Here is a 20,444-nt window from a genome sequence, read left to right as displayed (position 1 = left end):
TTTATGATTTATTTTAAATCAAATATGTTGGACCTGGCCTCGTGGCGTGGCCCTCGCTGATCCCCACAACCCCAGAACGACGGATGGAACTGATTCCCGTCCACCCAGAACTATACATGAGACTCCTACACCGGACCTGAGACGACCTACAGAACGCGTGCCTGCACCCGTGCACGTGACCATCAGACTCCATGTTTGGCCACCCCGGCCAGCCGGCCACCTTCTTCCCTTTCGGCAGCCTCTGGCCGCTCCTGGCTGCCGCTAGGCGTGCGCGTCCGGCGCGCCCAGACCCGCCCGGGGGGTGAACAACTCACCAAGTACCCGAAACCAAGGCTTCCATCACACCTCCGGCCCCCTCCCGAGGAACTGGTCTCCCTCACACCTCTGAACCATCCCTGGGGGCTGGTTTAGATTGCACCTTTTGCCTCCTAGCGAGCTGGCTCCAGACCTTGATGAGCGTCTGGGATCCCCTGGACGCAGGGTCCAAAAGCATCAAAGACCCAGCCGCCCAGACAATCGGACGCCTAGCCCTCGGACCTCCGGCCTCCTGCCTCTGAGAGTCCGGACATCAAAGGGCTTGTGGACTATAAGACAGCCTGCCTCCCATCTAGCCGGCAGTTGTATCCTGGACAAGAAAGCCCTGCTGATCTGATCGCGGCTGACCTTGAGGTGGACAGACTCTGACCCACCGAGCCCTGCTGACGTCGTCGCGGCTCATCCTCAAAACTACGGAACTGAACCACCGAGCCCTGCTGACGCTGTCGCAGCTCCCTCTCGAAGAGTAATTCCTGAACCATCGGAGCCCTGCTGACCTCGTCGCGGCCCACTCTTGAGAACGAGAGACTCTTGCTACCATCCTGAGCCCTGCGGAGGCTGTCGCGGCTCCACCTGCCTACGAGTACTACGGAGTACTCCCGATCAAGCCCTGCTGACCTCGTCGCGGCTTAAAGAACCCTCTGGTCCAGCTGGACCATCGACGCTACCCTCACGACAATCTTGAACCGAAGTGAGTAGGACAGCAAGTACCATCGCCAGCCCCCGTACCCCACCAGTTCGAGGATTGAGAACTGTGCGCAGGGTACGCGGCGTACCGCCTGGCCCTCTGAGACTGTCCCGCTTCCCCGTTCCCTTGTTCACGAGACTGTCGCGATCCCTCGATCGCTGTGTATTGCTACCTATTTTTGCTTGATAAAGTTCATACTTGATAAAGATTCACAGTGTGGTGTCCGTTCGTAAGTGTGGTGTGTCGACAGTGTGTACGATCAGTCCTCCCCGGCGAGGACCATCCCTCGATAAGACTCGGCAGGAATTGAGGGAGAGGAGGGTCTCAGGTGGTTAAGAGAGCAGTCTTGACCCCTGGGGTCACCGCCTTCCAACAAAATAAAACTTGTTATTATTACTCATGTCATGGTCTGATATGTCATTGTTAATAATGGATGCTTCCTCAATCTTGATGGGAGTGTCACTTGCCTGTTCCAAGGACGCGCATGGTAAATGTATAGTCTCTTTCCATTGGGTGTAGCATCCTCCAAGGTTTACTACGGGACGGTCAGTCTTGACATCTGCAGACAGTGGGGCATATTATCAAGGGCAGTATCGCCGCTTTAGCAGCACTTTTTGCCGCTAAAGCGGCGATATTCTTATCACCCTATTAACAAGGCAGTCTAACATGCATCAGTGCATGTTAGCAGCCGATTTTCGAACGCTACACATCTTAGCGATATACATCGCTAATGAGATGCAAAGTAGGCATTCCTTACAATTAAATAATTGAAAAATGTCGCAAACACAACTTCGCTGTATTATCAATGCTGCCCCGGACCCACGTAGCGATGAGAAAAGGTGCGCTAAGCCCCCATTAACGCATGATCCTAATGCCTGAATAAAACATGACTCACCATTATTGCCTATGGGAGGTGGATTGTAGGGTTAAGTATACACTCCCCTATTACCAAGCTTTTCATTAGCGCTGTGAAATCATCGCTTGATTTCACACGCTAATGATCATTATCGCTGTCTATCGCTTGACTGTACTTCGCCTAATAGCAAAGCGTTACTAATGCGCCGCTAACACGGCGATATAATTCATCGATAGAGGGGGATAATGTAAAACACGCAAAACGTGTTTTGCGATATGTATCACAGTTTGTAGATAGTATGCCCCCAAGTCTCTCTTGGTCATGGTAAGTCTGATCCACCTGATCCATTCATCAGGGGTCAAGGGCCGTATTCCAGTGAAAATACAGCTTTAGCCGAATCTTACTTTTTTTTTTTTTTTTGCAGTTAGAGTAAACATTGGTCCACTGGCATTAGAACCCTTCACATGAGGAACAGATTAAATGTAACTTTTTGGGGAAAACAGACATGCTGAAATTGTCCTCCCTCTTCATATGTTGAATAGTTACCAACAAAGTGCAGAAATAAAAGAAAGAACATTTTTAATTTGTATCTGTTAACACTTTATTAAAGCCTTTCTTTTCCAGACTGCTCTCCCGTCTGTGTGTCTCTTTGTGAGTTATCCGGTGTGAAGGACGCTGGAGTCAGGTCCATACTGTGTGTTACTGTTGTGCAGTCACAGAAGAAAGGTGTCCACACAGGCACCGGCAGGATAAAACACCTGTGTGCAGCATCACGTGCCACCCAGCACCGCAAGAAGATGAATGTATGGATGTCCATAGGCGCAGAGACCAGGAGAATGAAAAGAGGAAGAGAGGGGGAGACATCAAAGATACAAATGGAGCCCTGCTCAAGACCTAGAATAATATAAAACAAACTCGGCAAATAATAAACACAATGCAGGTCCCACCGAGATTTGAACTCGGATCGCTGGATTCAGAGTCCAGAGTGCTAACCATTACACCATGGAACCGCCTGATCAATGCACCCTCCCTCTGGAATCAACCCAGGACAGGGGATGTTGTGATGGTCACTTGTTGACTTTCTATTGGTCGCAGTGTATGTTAAACGGGCAACTAAAAAAGTATATTTCACAATTAAATTCTTAAAACAGGACACACAACACTTTTGTTTAAAGGAAACACGTAGGAAATGACACATAGGTGATTTAAACTGTCTTCCTTTTTGAACAGCGCTTTAAGATGCTCCAAGTGTAGTGCAGAGAAACGGCGGAGACAGGAGCTGCACCCACAGAGGAGACAAAACAAGAACTTCCTGAATCTTAAGCTCCTAGAAATCAACACAGCGCAAGATTAATGTCACAAAACAGACTGAAACATAACACCGAGTTATTAATGTCAGAAACTGAAACCGCCTCTTCCGTAGCATGGATGGAGAAAGAGGTGAGAGCGTAGGAAACTGGAGCCGGGCACCAAGTTAGGTATACAATCTGTACATTTTGTTGTGCACTAAAAGATAAACAACATACACCCCTTCATAGTATGCATCTGTTGTTTGTTGCTCCAGGTCATTAATACTACAGCAGCTGTGCAGCAAGGGGGGTGGGGAGGTGTGGAAAATTAATACGGTTTGGTAAACATTATCCGCGCCATCTTGCCTTTTCCCCCGATGCCACACTTTTTGTCGTGCACACCCGCCATTTTAGGTGCCTTGGTCAGAACCACCCTCTGCACGCCGCTGACCCCCAGCACGGCTCTTCGCCCTCACAAGCACCCCCCACGCGCTGGTCACCCCCGCTCTCTCATGCATGGGCCATAAACCCTCTCCATCTGCGCTGCTCTCCCATGAGAATCACACCCCTCTACCACGCAGCTCTGCCTCGGAACCCCATCCTGTTCCCAGCGCGACACCTCCCTCCATTCCTTTCATGGTCCCGGATCCTTTGATAAAAACCCCCTTTCCTTTGTGCCCGTTTGTCTTACTCGTTCCCAGGCCGCCACCTGGCCCTGCGGATACTGTTATTTCCCCCCCTCCTGTACGGTAGGAAGCTTCCCTCATCAAAGGATCCATGAGTTGATCAAAGCCCCCACCCCATGAGATCCGATCAACCTCACACATTCCGTGAATCGGCGGTATGTCCAGCTGCGCGAGAATCATCACCTGTTGTGACCGGGGTGGGGACTTCAACTGTAAATGTGTGTGGGAACGGGCCTGAAGCGGGGATTCCGAGGATGTCTTTCCGTACATCAAAGGGTTGACAGAGATGTGTTTTATGCAATAAAGTAATAAACTCGTGTATAAGAGGCCAGGCCTCAGAGATGCGGTTAGAGCACCTCGTGACGATACTTGCTGTCCGAACTGATGTGTTCTCCTCCGGAGAGAATAAAACCCTTGCTTTCTGCCTTCCAGTCTCCAGCGCCTGCCTCTTCATTGATTAATATTTTGTGGGTTAAAGAGGCGACACCGCCGGGCAATACTTAAGGATCTTTGTTTATTGGTTGCTTCGTACCTTTTTACAATTGGCGTCCCAAACGTGGGGCCCATCAGCGACACGTGGATCCAGTGGGAGAGGTCCTGACGACAGAGTGAACGACTGCAACGATCGGGAGAGCTCCTGCCCAATAGACCCTCGTCTGGCAGCCGATCATCCGAACTTCACTGGTTCCGAATCGACCTCTCTCGAGTGATCTACGGTCCTGACTGGGAACCATCAGGAGTGCCGTGGCAATATCGGAGATTGGAGGACGATCGGGCGCTGGACGCGGAAGACGAGAAACAGCCCATGTGGTCCGGGTAAGGTCGTGTAAACACGACGAATTGCGAAATGATTGTTTGATTGTTTGGAAAATACTAGTATTACTCTTTGTTGATTCGTTTGGAGATTCGCTGTCTGCAAACGGAGAAACAACAGGCTCTCTCTTTGCAAGCAGTGAAGGATAGGTAACGCAGACTTTCGTCCCCATTGTAATCCATCGTGCCTATCTTTCTCCCCCACTGATTGATTGATTGAACCCGAACTACGGTTCGTGGATTGTTCTCTGGAGATTTCCTTCTCCCCCACTGATTAATTGATTGAACCCGAACTACCGTTCGCGGATTGGTTTCTGGAGATTCTCTGTCTACAAACAGGAAAGAACAGATTCCCTCTTTGCAGATGGTGAAAGGGTAGGTGACGCAGACCTTTGCGGGCCTACTTATTCTCCCCACTGATTGATTGACTGATTGACTGATTGATTGATTGTAAGGGTAGCTCCCTGTTTTATTGTCAGAATAGATTTTGCTTTTGAGATATTCACTATTTGCAAACAACGTAGAATATCAATATTCTGTCTAGTCTTTGCAGGTAGTGAAGGATAGGTAACGCTGTCATGCCTATCTTCTCCTCACTGATTGGTAGCTGGTTCAACCCGGACCGTTTATTAGAGGTGGACCATCTAGCTCCGCTGGAAGGCACCCCTAATAAAGACATGTTCACAAAGTATGGATTAGTTACCATAGCCTATAGTAAGCTGTGGCATAAGTATACCAAAGAAAACCAAGAGAAACAGTGGCCACTGATAGGATCCTTCGACCTTGATAAAATAGAAACGTTAGAAATAGCCCTTTGTAGTAGTAAGACAACGCCTATTATGCTCGACAGTCTCGGTATGTGGCGCAAAGAAGCAATGCAACGAAAGAAAAGAGACGAAGTCAGAGTAGGTAAAGAAACGCGACAGACAACCTTCCAAGCATCTGGTAGGCCAAAGGAAGGGATAGCGGCGACACTGTTCCAAGGAGTAAACACAGGAAGGGAACGGTGTAAAGGGATATACCGACTGGACAACCCCAAGACACAACGACCCGAAAGTAATCCCCCGACACTACGCGCATGGCAAACAGACTTAGGGCAAAACCAATGTGCTTTTGTAAATATTCCGGGCACTGGAAAGTCCAATGCCCGGACACGGGTAAGAGCAGAGGGCCGACAGAAATAACAGGCCGGCAGAAAGGGAAAAGGCGTGAGACAAAGACGAATCAGACTGACACGGACAGGCCGGATAGAACCACCACGTTTGATTACGCCCGATGGCACAGATTTCGCCAGACAGATTTCAGCGACATGTTTGAGTTTTCATAGGTCGAACAACGCTAAGACGGGAAACCCAGTCAAGCTCTAGGTTACCCGGTGACGAACCCCGTACTACCGCTACTGTTCCCGAACACAAAAGCCACCCTTTCGGATGACATACAAGAACAACACACAGAGTAGTTTTGGACAGATTAGTATACATTCCATTAATGAACTCAAACTTCGAGTGCAATGGGATTGATTACTCTCTGTTGCCCCCCCCACTCTGTGGACACCCCACCCCCCCATTACCCAGGCATGCCTGTCCCGCCTCCTACCACACCCCATAAAAAAAAACATGAACAAAGAATACCTACCCCCACTCCGGAAGTTCCCGAAATGCAGCAGGTCACCCACCGGTCACGCCCATCCGGAAGGTGAAACACACAGCACGTGTGGGGCGGGGTCCTGCTGACAGCCATCGATCGAAGAGGTCGCCGGTGGGATGTCCAGGAGGCACCATGGGCCCGGCATGTCCCATCCTCTTCTTCCTGGGGCGGCGTCCCCCGGGCCACGAGTAGGGAGGGGGCGGATGCAGATGACCCCCTCCCTCGTATCTCCTGGTCCGGCCATCACAAATACCTCCGCTGAAAAATTAGTGCAGGGTGGGCTGGGAGAGGGAGGCGGCACGAACGAGCTTCCCTCGCCTCCTCCAGCCGGGCGACGAACATACTTGCGGAGCACAGGACATAGAATGACCAGCAACCATACTTGCGGAGCACGAGACATATGATGGCCCCCAAATGTACTTGTGGAGCACGGGATGTAAGGTGGCCATCATGTATACCCGCGCAAAGGGACGGCGTGGGGTGCACTGGGAGAGGGAGGCGGCGCGAACGAGCCTCCCTCACCTCCCCAGGTGGAGGCACCACAGCTGCACCCTAGCGCCCCGAGCCGAATGTCCTGCTCCTACGGGACGGTGTTCCATTTTTCGCCCCAAGAAGTCTCATCCACTCTTGCAGACACGACGAAGGGCGGCTGCTGCAGGGTCTCAAAATGACGTCTGGGCCCCCCTGGAAGCCGGATCTAGGCCGCTGGAGTAACTTTGACCAGTAACGTAACTAGGACGCTTGCCCACCTGGGCACGAGTCCCCACCTCCGACAGCATCCCCACGGCCTTGAAGATTCTACAAAAGTCCCAGGAGCCCTCGGCCCCTACAGGCTTCCAGTAGGGAACAACTGCCTTGATCACTAACGAAATGACCACGACGTAGCCACAAGATGGTGGTGCTCTCGTGTCAGCGCCAGCTTCAGTCTGAACCATCCAGAAACATTGTGGGCTAACAAATTCGAGCAAGTTCCGGCTGAACCTCAACGTGACCCGGTAGGGGAGATTTTGCCTCCCTCCCCTTTTGATTGATGGTCCACATTGCCTGCCCCTTCTGTTAGCACAAGTCTTTTTGAACTGCCGAAAGGGACTCTGGTCCAACCGCCGGTTGTTGGAAACATTTTGTCCCATGATGCTACTTCCGGACTAACCCGGCCTCGCCCAAAATGGCGCCGGTGTCAATAGGAACTCACAAACACCTCGTGGTGTTTTTAGCTAATAAGACTTGATGTTCTGAGATATGTATATGATCCTTTGTACACTTGACGAAAAAGGGGGAGGGTTCACTTGGCGAACACGTAAAAGGATCCCGTTAAAATGTTGGTTTCAATGTACGATTTATTATGATATTATTGTAACTGATACATAACGTCGCCTATGACACACGCCCACGGTATGCATCTAGGAAATTTGATTGCAACTAGTCTGACTATGCTTCCAATTATGAAATGAATGCCCCCTGATCCCTCAACTATTGATAGACGTTTTTAGTTTCCTGCAAATAACTAAATAAACCCTTTTAAAATGTTTTTAATGCTGCAAAATAGCCCCCCGCCCCCTACTGTACGCGCTTCAGCCAACGCCGTGTCCGGCCAAATACGATTGCACTCTCATATTTACATGCTGAACAATTGTGCAAATAAAGGTTTTTCAAACTATGAACAGGTATCGCATACTTTTGTAAATGTGGGATCAGCGGGAGGGTTTTTCTGTGCGCTCTGTTTTGTTCTCTTTTTAAGGTTATTAGAAAATGGTTGCCCAGCCCCGGATTGATGATCGAATCTAAGGCACGATACGCTGCCTCCAAATGTGCGACTGGCTCAGGAACAAACGCATGGAGAAGGACCTCGACTTCTGGGAACGGGTAAAGTGAAGCAGTATGAATGATAAAATGTTATAAGGGTATGGTACTCAAAGGTACTAGGGAACAGGGTTGGCCGAAGAGCTGGTATGCCTTAGGACATCACAGCATTGGAAATGATTTAAGGATCCCGATAGCTAGATACATCTCCAAACTAGATACCTCGCACTAAGCGCCTCTGATTTCTAACGTTTCCCTACACACGGCCTATAATGCCACACTCGGACCGTCTCCCTCATGAACAACCTATCGCTCGCCATCCTTACCATACTGCCCGCCCCCCCCTGGCTTCAGAAACCAAGACCCCAGGGATTACATCCCGAGGAGATAAGACGAGTATGTGGTAAGTAAAGGACTTTCGTGCCCGTACATTTGATATGCTCGAATGCTGTCCCCCCTCCCTTCCCCTCTTTTCCTCCCCCTACAGGTTACATTGGAATCACGACGGGGGTATAGTGAAGATCTGAAGCCACGCCATGTCTGATACATGAAGCGGACTAACGCTGCAAGGTGGCACCTAAGGACACCCACAAACTACTCTTGTAACGAAAGAGCCAATAGTTGTATGATATGATGGGACGCGATCACCCCTAACCCGTGTTGTGTGAATGAGCACATGTCACGTATGTCTGAAACTATGAGAAAATGCTTTCTATGCGACTGATGCATTGACTTAACTAGGCAAAGGTAAAACAAAAGAGTTTTCCCACTGGGGAATATTGTAACCTGCTCCTAGATCAGGACTCAAACTCACAAACATTAATCACACCATTCATTTTGTGGAACTGGAAAACACTTACCAAGAAGGAACATATACAAACGAGTTATAAAAAAGTGTACAATTTATTAAAAAATATTTTTGGTTACAAAAAATATCAATGAATCATCAGTTAAAAACATGTTGCACAAAAATACACAAAAATATAAAAACACAGTTGGGACCACCTAGTGTGGACGTGGAGAAATTAATCTAGGGAGACACTAATATCTGTCTTTGTCATTTCATTTCGGACTCTAGTTTGTCAACAATGGGAGGAATATTGTTCCTTTAGACCAGGATCGTTGTTGGCAACGCCGAATATGAGTTAAGAATTAGCGTTGACGCGTTTCGGAAGCTTCAACTTGATAAAGGCTTCCTTCCTCAGGACAATTTATATTTCTATTCTCCACACGTAAAAGTGTTAAACCGGGATGGTTATGTTGCTAGTGGAAAACTACCAAGTGTGTAGTATTCCCCTCGTTTTCGCCTGTGATGTCATCAAGCTTCTGCCCTCCTGTCTTAAATGTATTATCAGGCGCTTCTATTTCACAACTTGTCTGTTTGGAGAATAATCCAAAACAGAATTGGCACAAACCTTGTTGTCTGCACAAATCGACGTGCTCGATTTAATGTTTCCCTTCTGTTTTTAGTTCTTTAGTACTAAAAAAACGGACCTGGTCTCCGCGAAGGGGGTTCTGTTTTGCAGCCGGGTAATTTAACACACGTGGCTATTATCTGCACACGGCTGGTTTCCCCGGGACTGCTTTCTGTGGCGTCTGCTCGATCACCGCTTCTTTTGTAAATATAGGCAAAGGACCGAGAGTGCGAGAAGTGCGATACAATGGTGCCTTTTACTCAATGCATGTCCCTTTGTACCCGGCCTAATGCTCGTCCGTCCCAAACTGCATGCTTTCTAAGTTCTAACACAGACCCGTAATGTCTCATGTTGTGTAATGCGCTGAATAGCCTATCCTAGTACACGGCCACTCTCCATGTCTCACGTGTACTGTTTAGCCTATTGTTGCACATCTCTCTCTCTCTCTCTCTCTCTCTCTCTCTATCTCTCTCTCTCTCTCTCTCTCACTCTCTCTCCTCCACACTCTCACTCTTCCTAACGACTGGCACCTAATTGGCGAACCACCATCCCTGGTGCACCACCCAATTGGCTCCAAATACCGCAAGTATTTGCACAAATTTGTCTTAAATAAAATCACATTGATGCCATGTTACTACCTCTCCTTTCTGCTAAATATTGATGAAACCTAGATTGGCCAAAAAGGAAAGGACAGGTAAGACGACTGAGGTTCCCTAATCTGACCCGTAATAAGGGAACTACATGTCAGTGGCTTCTATGATAAAAATGCCTCAGGTAACGCGACCTTCCCCGTCCCGAATTGTCTCAATGCCCAAACAGTAAAAGTGATCGAAGCCTCCCCGTCTTCCCAGAACGCCCCCAGTTTTGTATCAGCTGCCCCGGACGAGAGTTTGAAAAATGTGGCTCACCCCCGGTTGTAAGAGATGGGTCGACTTACAACTGACACAGGCCAGCCGTTGTTCCTAGAAATGATTTGTTGATGAACAAGCTACAAAGTTTAGAAAATCGAGAAATGTCCCTGAACGCTTACCAACTGAACTGTAGCCTTCTGCTAGATAACGCCCTTATGACACAAAGCAAGACGATAGTCCCTCACCCCAGTCTGCTATGTTCCTAGTTGTTTTCCATAAGACCCCGGTCACCCCAAGGATGAGTTGAATAGTTATCGCAAGCCCCCCCCCCCCCGTTTTTTAATGAAGTAGCTAGGTTGTAAGAGACTATGTAGAAATTGGAATGATGTTTGCGAAGTTAAGATTAGATCGAAATGAAGAAATTGTTGCAGTCAACCCTGTTGAAAAGTAAAATGTTTAGCTGAAAGATAGGATGCATTGATATAATGGAAAATTGTTTAGCCTATGTTCATTCCTCAGAAAGATATCTATCAGGCCATGGTGATAACACGTTGCACTTTTTCGTAAAATACAAAGCCCTGAAGAACGGTATAGCTTTGTAAGACTCGTATTAGAAAAGTGGGTCTCTGCCAGAAGAACTGACGTGACTGTAATAGACAAATGCACTGAATAGGTATCAGACCTCGTACCACGACAATGAATGTAATACCAACAAACGCCAAAGAAATAGTTACGATGGAAAGTTGTAGGGAATCCAGCAAACCTATCATCAATTATTTATACATTGGTTGTAAACCCCAATGTAACGGATGTTTCCCCAGTTGCTTGGAGTTGGGAGAGAAATAGACTTATGTGATTACCTTCCTCTGCCAGTTCTCTAAAGACTGTCTTTTCAAACTCATTTAAGGGTACCACTGTCGGAGGAGAGAGAGACCGGATGTGGGAGCACGCGGCCTGACTGCAGATCGTGGAACATCTGCGACATTGACCAAGGCGGGACCGCAACAGTAAGGAGTCGCAGGACGAGGCACTGTTTCCGACAGAATGAAAGGAAAGGGCTGACCTGATGCCCCTGCTCGATGATCAACATGTGCCGAAAAGTCCCCGCCATCTGAGCCCGGTCATGGGCCCACCTACCTGAAATTTTCCGTCCCCCTGGTCTGTTCCCGATCTGGCCCTGCTCCATCCCCTCTTCCCCCGACCTACCATAAGGACTACCCACACACCCCCTTCTTCCACCTGAACTCTTTGACAATCGACTCGAAAAAGAAAAAACTGCAGTCAGATTGAATAGGGTTTTGTTACAAACTAAACTGAAACTTGGGTGCCCTGTCTAAGGTACCCATGAAAGAATAGTTAGGACACAGGGCGAAAAAGGACCTTTTTGACCAGAAAAACGAGGAAAAGGTCATGCCCTGCAACGCAGGACCTGGAATAGAGCTGATCGCATAGCTCCACCGCCGGTGCTCAACAGTGCCAACAGAAGACGACAAAGAATGCTGAGAACTCACTAATAATGGTCCACGACAATAAGACACTGGAAAAAGCAACACCCCTCCTCTTCGAACAGTGACACCCCTGATTATCGTTTTTACTACGTCTCATTTCTCTCCCAGCCACCATTGTATTGATTATGTTCCAACCGAGTACGAAATGAACTTACATATGTAATAACCTATCAGTTAATATTCCGAATGACTATAAGCATCTATGAAATGTACCCAACGCTCTCACTACAGAATCATTTTTTTTGCCCGATATTACAATACTATGACTTTCCTGCAACGAGCTTAACGATGGGCCCGCCTCCTAAGATGAAAGATTTTAAATGTAATGTTTATGCACAGCTCCTTCGCCTGGGTTCCTACTTCTTTACTTATGACTGCCACAGTAGACATGGATAGGAAATAGGCCAGCAAGATGTCTTGGGAATGTTAAAGGGAGGACTGTGGAAAATTAATACGGTTTGGTAAACATTATCCGCGCCATCTTGCCTTTTCCCCCGATGCCACACTTTTTGTCGTGCACACCCGCCATTTTAGGTGCCTTGGTCAGAACCACCCTCTGCACGCCGCTGACCCCCAGCACGGCTCTTCGCCCTCACAAGCACCCCCCACGCGCTGGTCACCCCCGCTCTCTCATGCATGGGCCATAAACCCTCTCCATCTGCGCTGCTCTCCCATGAGAATCACACCCCTCTACCACGCAGCTCTGCCTCGGAACCCCATCCTGTTCCCAGCGTGACACCTCCCTCCATTCCTTTCATGGTCCCGGATCCTTTGATAAAAACCCCCTTTCCTTTGTGCCCGTTTGTCTTACTCGTTCCCAGGCCGCCACCTGGCCCTGCGGATACTGTTATTTCCCCCCCCTCCTGTACGGTAGGAAGCTTCCCTCATCAAAGGATCCATGAGTTGATCAAAGCCCCCACCCCATGAGATCCGATCAACCTCACACATTCCGTGAATCGGCGGAATGTCCAGCTGCGCGAGAATCATCACCTGTTGTGACCGGGGTGGGGACTTCAACTGTAAATGTGTGTGGGAACGGGCCTGAAGCGGGGATTCCGAGGATGTCTTTCCGTACATCAAAGGGTTGACAGAGATGTGTTTTATGCAATAAAGTAATAAACTCGTGTATAAGAGGCCAGGCCTCAGAGATGCGGTTAGAGCACCTCGTGACGATACTTGCTGTCCGAACTGATGTGTTCTCCTCCGGAGAGAATAAAACCCTTGCTTTCTGCCTTCCAGTCTCCAGCGCCTGCCTCTTCATTGATTAATATTTTGTGGGTTAAAGAGGCAACACCGCCGGGCAATACTTAAGGATCTTTGTTTATTGGTTGCTTCGTACCTTTTTACAGAGGGGGGGCGAAGTAGGAGGTGGGGTAGGTGCAAACCTCAACGGTCTTTAGACTGATAGATCCGTAAGAGAAGCAAGTGAGATTTATTAATATTTGGGGCATTCAGGTTTGTAGGAAATAAGAGAAAGTTTAATATGTCTCTGTAGTAAAAAATATACTCTCTTCCCATACCGGGAGTCGAACCCGGGCCGTCTGGGTGAAAACCAGGAATCCTAACCGCTAGACCATATGGGAGGCTAGCAGCGCACCTTAGTCTATGTGAGAGGTGTCTGCCCTTGCAGACGCTCCTCTGTACACTTCAGGTCACACTCACTTCAGGTCACACTGCCACCCTCAGGGTCTGACCATCAATGGGGTCACAGACACCCCCCTCCTGACAAATCAGAAGGAATGAGGGGTCATGATTTGTCTAACACCCTGCTCTGTCTCCTTATTTACAACCCTGGAACTTCTCCAGACCCAGAGCCCAGGATCAGAGGACAGCAGCAGCCCCCGCACAGCCTCTTACTGCTCCCCCCCCCCCCCCCCGACAAAGCCACACCGTCTCCCCATGACAACCCTTCATTCCTGTGTCTCCTCAACAGGCTGAGGGCCCCACAGACCCCTTTCCAGTTACCGTCCAGCTGCTTCTTTGATCCACACTTCCCTGCACCTGTTACAGGCCCCAGGCTCCCTCCAGGGGGCTTCAGGTACACCCCCTCCTCCTGTCACAAGCCCCAGGCTGCCTCCAGGGGGCTCCAGTTACACCCCCTCTCCCCCTACCATCAGCACCGACCCCAGTCCTGAGACTCGATTGGTTCACACAGTGGAGGGAGGACCAGCTCAGGTCACCCTGGCTTCTTCCCAGGTATCTTCAGATGCACAGAGTGACCGCCAGGGGGCAGCACCGCCACAGCACTCACAGCCCACAGGGCCCTGGAGCAGCAACGGGGCATCAGCAGCCTTGACAGGGGCAGACCCCGAATAATCCCGCACGGCATTCTGGGAGAGCGGGGGAGGAGCCTCTGCGGTGTGTGTTTACAAAAGTAAACATCTGAGGTTAAAAGCAATAAACACACATTTGTAATCATTCTCTGCTGTGATGTTCCTTTCTGACATCATGCCAATTTATAAGAACCGAATGCAGAAAACGTTTAAATATAGCTGGAATACGACTGCAGCCTGGGCAGGGAGATAAAACATTCTGAAGTACAAATGTTTCCATGTTTATTCATGTCAAATGTAAACAAGTTATGAATCAAAATATGCACCTACGTTTACACCAGATGTAAAAGTGTGCACTGATAGGGTCAGGGTGCAGTTTCTTTTCCCCCATTATTCCTTTCTCACATGCGGGTCCCCAGTAAGCTTCGGCTGATCAGCCTTGTTATTCTGAGTCGGTGTTAAAAGGGGGGCCTGGTCCCTGGTTTGGGGGCCCAGAGTACGGAGGCCCCGGGGCACCGGAAGTAAACACCCCTCCTATATACAGCTATGGCCCGGTAACCTCTGATTGCCCTCTGACCCCTCAGACTGGATTCCTGCAGACCGCTTTCATAGAGGAGGTGGTACTGACGTGGAGACGGTGCTGCGGAGGGGCAAAGGGCTGACAATGGCTCAGCATTTCAACCCAGTCTCCTCCTATTATCATCTTTGTTACACCCACAGCATATAAGAGCTCTGATGGGTCAGAGGGGTCACCCCTCTAGTCTCCTTCTGGTGTTTAAACAGATCCTATTACAAGGACCAGCCCCTGAACGTTAAGTAAAACCAACCCCTGGGGCCCCCTGGGGTCTGAGGGTGTTTCACAGACAGGGACTCGCTGACGTTGGCGACCCCCAGTGACTGAATCACCTTTACCAACATCACAGACCAGAAACAAAAAATGAAACACCTGATGAAGTTTAACATGATTAATAAGAAAACATTGAACCCCAGAATAAGTGAATACGCGATGTATAATACAAATGCACAACCCCCCTAAAAATATTTAAGTATTTAATGTTACAAAGAACATCGGAACCTAAAAGATGAACCCCCAAAACACCATAACAAATGTTACCCCTGATCCAGAGCAATAATGTATCCAAAAGTAAACATGAAACACCCTAAATAAATTAAAAAAACGAAATATAACTCTGATCCAACACCAGGAAACCTATGGTATTTGAACGCTACATATATATAACTAGACAACATTACCCCATTATTATCTTTTGGATCCCAAAAATAGTAAAAGGAAATATATCATCAAACGCGGTCATTGCTCACCCATTTTCCCTGTAAATGTAATATCTGTGGGGCTTACCCCTTTATCAAGAGTTTACCCAATAAACAGCTGTTTAGACTCTGTTCCCAGGCCTCATGTGATATAGCGCCTTTTCAACGACACTGAGCCCAGTCTATGATAGCTCAGTTGGTAGAGCGGAGGACTGTAGTGGAGTGACTGTCATCCTTAGGTCGCTGGTTCAAATCCGGCTCGAAGGATTTTTGCAAACTCTTCACTTTTTTTCCCTCTGCTTCCCAATGGAAAGCGCCTCTTTCTCGGACCCTCACACGCCGGGGCTTTTCCGGCCTCCCCTCTTCACCTTTACAGCCCAGCTCTCTCCTCCGGCGGGGGCGAGGGGGGGTGGTGTCTCCCGCCCCCCTCCCTGTGTGCAGCCCCCGCTGCAATGCCCCCTCATCAGACAGAGCCAGGGGCCCCTGGGCTGGAGAGCCAGGTCGGGGCCCCGTCTGAAGCAGCCCTGGGAGCTGGTTGTGGTGACTCTGGCATCAGGGGATGCTGCTGAGAGCGTCTGCCTGGAGGCGAGAGGGTTGCTGTGAGGTGTGAGGGAGGAGTGTGTTTGTGTGTGTATGGTGGGAGAGAGTGTGTGTGTGTTTGTTGAGCCCGTGGCCCCCTGTGTTGGTGTCAAGGAGTTGATAAATGGCACGAACCGGTAGAGGCGGCTTGAAGGCCACATGAGGAGCGGCCCAGCAGTTCGAGATTCATCGGTTCCTCGTTAGTATAGTGGTCAGTATCCCCGCCTGTCACGCGGGAGACCGGGGTTCAATTCCCCGACGGGGAGGATGTATTTTTTTATTTTTAAACATTTAACCCACATTTTAAATGTAGGACGATGTAAAATCTGCGTTAAAAGCAATTATTAATGTGATACTAGTACTATAAAGTGCTAAGACTTGTTATTTGTGGCCACACTTCCTAAGTTAAAATATTAAGTACTTCAATGACATACCTTGCAAACTCTATCACGGGCAATTTCTAAGTGATTTATCTTTTGGACAACATGTGTATCTTTTGATTTTGCCACTATGTACTTTCGTGAAAAAGGAAAAACGTGATGAAAAATCAAAGACCTACATGATAAAAAAAATGCATTCAAGTTAGTGTTTGTTCATGCTAAATAAATGGAAATTTTGGGCTGGCTCTGAAAGGGGAATTATTTTATACGCTGGAAAAACTTTTCATCTATTGAAGAGAAATGGTTTATAACTTACAGACTCATTGTTAAAGCAAAAGAACTACTGGTCCTGACGTGCACGCCCCACCACCCTCATTAGAGGTTTTATATTTCCTAGGACCAGGTATGAATACCAAATCAGGTGAGGTATTTAAACTGCATTCTGGGACTTGTAGTCCTATATGTATATCATCATACAATAGGACTGCAGATCCCAGTATTTTTAAGTACAACCCTGTCCAGGGGAGCTGCTCATGCTCGTGTGCACCTGGGAAACCTGGGGCTGTCCTGCAGGGAGCCCTGAGAAGAAGCACTGAGCCCTAGAAGTGAACTTACGATTAGTTCCATTATCTGCGCAGGAGGATCCCCACCCGCATCAAAGTAAGAAAGTAAGAAAGGCATGCATAAATAAATACACCACACAACTTTTTGTTTGGAGAAAATTACGGCTGCAGGTTTATTACATACAACAGCATGCAAATTATGGTGGGTTATCTTACGGGCGATCCAAGGGCAGGTAGCCGTACTAACCTATGCTACCCTGCCCGCCTGATGAGCCAAGCACTGTGGAAACCCAATCAGCGCTACCCTTGTAGGGTGATCCCCTTACTGGATTATGTGACATATTGGCCCCTTATTACTCGCGCCCCTTTCAGGGCGAAGCGTAGCAAGACAAGCCCCCGGTTGTTCAGGCTCACAACCGCCCGAAGGACTAACGGGGCGCCAACGTCATTGTTCCCGGACCCTCCCCTGAGGCTCCTGGGATTTGGCTCTGGCACCCTCTTGTGCTCTTGCAGAGGTATCCTTCTGTACCCAGGCTGCTTCCAGATCGCCCTGTAACTCCGCCACAGCTCAAGGAGGCGGCCCCGTCACCTACTAAGCCCCCCACCACTAACAGCCCTAAACTCACTTGCAACCGGCTCCTTCCAGTATCTCTTGCATGTCCAAGAGCATCATGCCCATACCAAACTGTGACAAGTGCACCTGGTTGACATAAAAATAGCCTCTCACCTTCAAATGTATCAGCTCATGAGCAATGAACCCAAAGCCTCTCTAGTCTGCGAACTTGCACATTGCGCTGTTAACCCTTTTGCGCGAATGCTCAACTGCTCTGTTGGACCTAGTCCCTCGCCAAGACAAGCATGGTACTATTGCTGACTAGAAAAGCTCGCATTGGCCCATGCGTTTGCTGATCTCCCCCAAGTCTGCCTTCATTGCCTGTAGGAGAGCACCCCTGCCCATGGAGGTGAGATCGTTACCTCCCAAGTGGATGATCAGAATGTTGAGAAAAGATCCCTGACCCGCCAAGCGCTGCTCGAATTTGTTCAATAGGCTGGCCCACCTCATGCCGGTGAAACCCCACTACTCAAACTTGGTGTGTGGAAAATTTTGCATCCACTTCCTTTGTGAGGCCCACTAGGCCAGTCTGGCGATGAACGAGTGGCCGATCGCCCCCACCTTGACACCTGGTGAAATAAACGGATGCCATTTTCACACAACAAACTTTAATAATTATTTATGCTTGAAAATTGCACCACAAGTTATATTGATCACTTCACTGCACGCTCATTATAAACTTTCTGCATAAACAGGAAATGAATTACACTGCACACAAATTATTTACAATAGTCCCCTTTAAGTAGAAAGGGCGCCATTCCCGTTCACCAGGTGTGGGTGTCCCACTCAAGGACGGATGTAACGCTTAAAACAGCCAGATTCCCAGCTCCCTAATTTCTTGATGCCCTCTTGCTCCATGCCTGCCTTAAATGCTGCAGTGGCCGCCCCAATCTTTAAAGAGTGGCTTGAGTATTTCTTGTCTGAGCGGGCAAGGCCCGCCCGCCTGATGCAGACGCCCATGACCTTATCCATTTGGAATTTTGAGAGGGGGACCTGGTCCGCATGAAAGAGGAAATAACCCGGGACATCGGGGCGGACCGCCAAGTATTCTTTGACTCTGGAAACCGGGCAGTATCTAAAATACCCCAGTGGCATTAGCACTATGTTCCTCCCCTTTGCAGTTTGCTCCGTTTTAGACCTTCTGAGGTGATTCACTAATTTGTCGGACACATTCACATCCTGACTGCATGATGCGTCCTCTGACACGTCAGTTTTAGCCCTAGCCACCAGTTTACTGCTTTGGAAAGCCCCAAAGAAAGCGAGGCAGAAAGCTGCTGCAAAAAGTCTGGACTCAAAGTGCGAGAGGGTAACCTGCTCCACCACGTCCAGTTTGGCCTGGAGTGTGTGAAATTCGATGGGCGCCCTGGTATCTGGGTCTCTTACCTCTTCTCTGGCCCACCCCTTTAACGCTGCCCTGATCAAAAAGGGCAGCGGGGTCCAGTTCTCCACGTAACCTGGCGTCATGAGTTATAGCTGCCAGGTGGCCCTGTACCCATAAAATACTCTGTCTGCTTCTTGGCCCAGAGTATAAAACCCTGCACCCGTTGCTCCAAAGGATGCTCTGCCTGGGCTAGAGTCAGTGTAATCCTCTGGAAAGTGGCAAGCTGGTTCCTGTATTTCTTCCTGGTCCCAGGTGCGAGAGACCGTTCGCCCATCGCCCTTAGTTCTTGTTCCATTGTAGCAGGTGCCAGAGTCGCGCAGGGAAGGGGGTCATCGTCGCTCTCGCTCGCGGCCAGGCCTCCCGGAATGGAGCCACTGAAAATGAGAGAGAGCGTTAGCTGCCACATTCTTGACCCCCTCAATGTGTCTAGCCCTAAATTCAACATTACAGTGTAGGCAGACCCGGACCAACTCCCTCAACAGACACAACACCAGCGGGCATCTTGCTGTCTGCCCATTGATGGTCTGGACCACTGCCATGTTGTCGGACCAGAACACCACCTTCCTGTCTGACAGTGCCTCTGGCCATAGATGAAGTGCGCTGACAATGGGGAATAGCTCTAGCACCGTTATGTTTGTAGTCACCTTCCTTTTTCGCCAAGCGTTGGGCCATTTTTGCGTGTACCACTCGCAGACCATTATTGCGCCAAAGCCCTCCCTGCCTGAAGCATCAGTGAAGAGGCTAATTTCCAGGCTGCCAGCCCAGAGGGCCCTGCAGATGACCACCCCATTAAATTGCAGTAAAAACCCATGCCACATGTGTAGGTCCTCTTTTATGCCCCTCGCCAGTCTCACCAGGTGATGTTTTTTGCGCACGCAAGCCCTTGCTAGTCTCCTTGCGAAGACTCTGCCCGCTGGAACAACCCTGGCTGCAAAGTTCAGCTTCCCTAAGAGGCTCTGAATGACACATAGCGGCGCTTTGTCTTTGCCTAGGAGAGCCTGGATATCCAGCCGCAATGCCTGCACCTTCTCGGCCAGGAGCCTGGACACGCCCTTGACCGTGTCCATCTCAATGTCCAGAAAAGTGAGTACCTGCGCTGGACCCTCAGTTTTCCCTGGGGCCGAAGGCACCCTCAAGCGTCCTGCCAGCTCCTGAAAGTGAAGTAGTGCTGTGCTGCATTCCTGTGTCCCGCCTTCCCTATAAAGAGAAAGTCTTCCAGGTAGTGTGTGACTCCGACAGTGTTGTACGACCAGGTGAGTGCCCACTGCAAGAAACTGCTAAATGCCTCAAAGCAGCCCATTGGCCTGAATTTTTCAAAATAGAATTTGCTCTGCCATTTGAAATCCAGTAGGTGATGACTCTCTGGGTGTACTGGGAGCAGGCGGTAGGCTGATTCTATATCTGCCTTCGCCAGCCACGTCCTCTTTCCTGCTCTCCTGACCATGTCAACCACCATATCGAAAGAACAGTGGTTGACCGAATCGCCTTCTGGGTAGGACAAGTGGTGGATGAGGC

General features: G+C 49.2%; 4 non-coding genes across 4 annotated transcripts; 2 read left to right on the top strand and 2 right to left on the bottom strand.

Annotated features, from left to right (window-relative positions):
- Positions 1–2,797: 2,797 nt before the first annotated feature.
- On the bottom strand, positions 2,798–2,869 carry TRNAQ-CUG (transfer RNA glutamine (anticodon CUG)). Its single transcript has one exon. It is a non-coding gene; the product is annotated as a tRNA-Gln (tRNA).
- A 10,510-nt stretch (positions 2,870–13,379) lies between these two features.
- TRNAE-UUC (transfer RNA glutamic acid (anticodon UUC)) lies at positions 13,380–13,451 on the bottom strand. The gene has a single exon. It is a non-coding gene; the product is annotated as a tRNA-Glu (tRNA).
- A 2,143-nt stretch (positions 13,452–15,594) lies between these two features.
- Positions 15,595–15,681, top strand: TRNAY-GUA (transfer RNA tyrosine (anticodon GUA)). The gene is given in 2 exon segments: positions 15,595–15,631; positions 15,645–15,681. It is a non-coding gene; the product is annotated as a tRNA-Tyr (tRNA).
- Positions 15,682–16,186: 505 nt separating this feature from the next.
- On the top strand, positions 16,187–16,258 carry TRNAD-GUC (transfer RNA aspartic acid (anticodon GUC)). Its single transcript has one exon. It is a non-coding gene; the product is annotated as a tRNA-Asp (tRNA).
- The last annotated feature ends 4,186 nt before the right edge of the window (positions 16,259–20,444 follow it).

Source organism: Lissotriton vulgaris, chromosome 1_1 (assembly GCF_964263255.1).
Source record: "Lissotriton vulgaris chromosome 1_1, aLisVul1.2, whole genome shotgun sequence".
NCBI classification, from domain to species: Eukaryota; Metazoa; Chordata; class Amphibia; order Caudata; family Salamandridae; genus Lissotriton; species Lissotriton vulgaris.
Note: the sequence above shows the minus strand (reverse complement) of the source record. Positions and strands in the feature narration are given on the sequence as shown.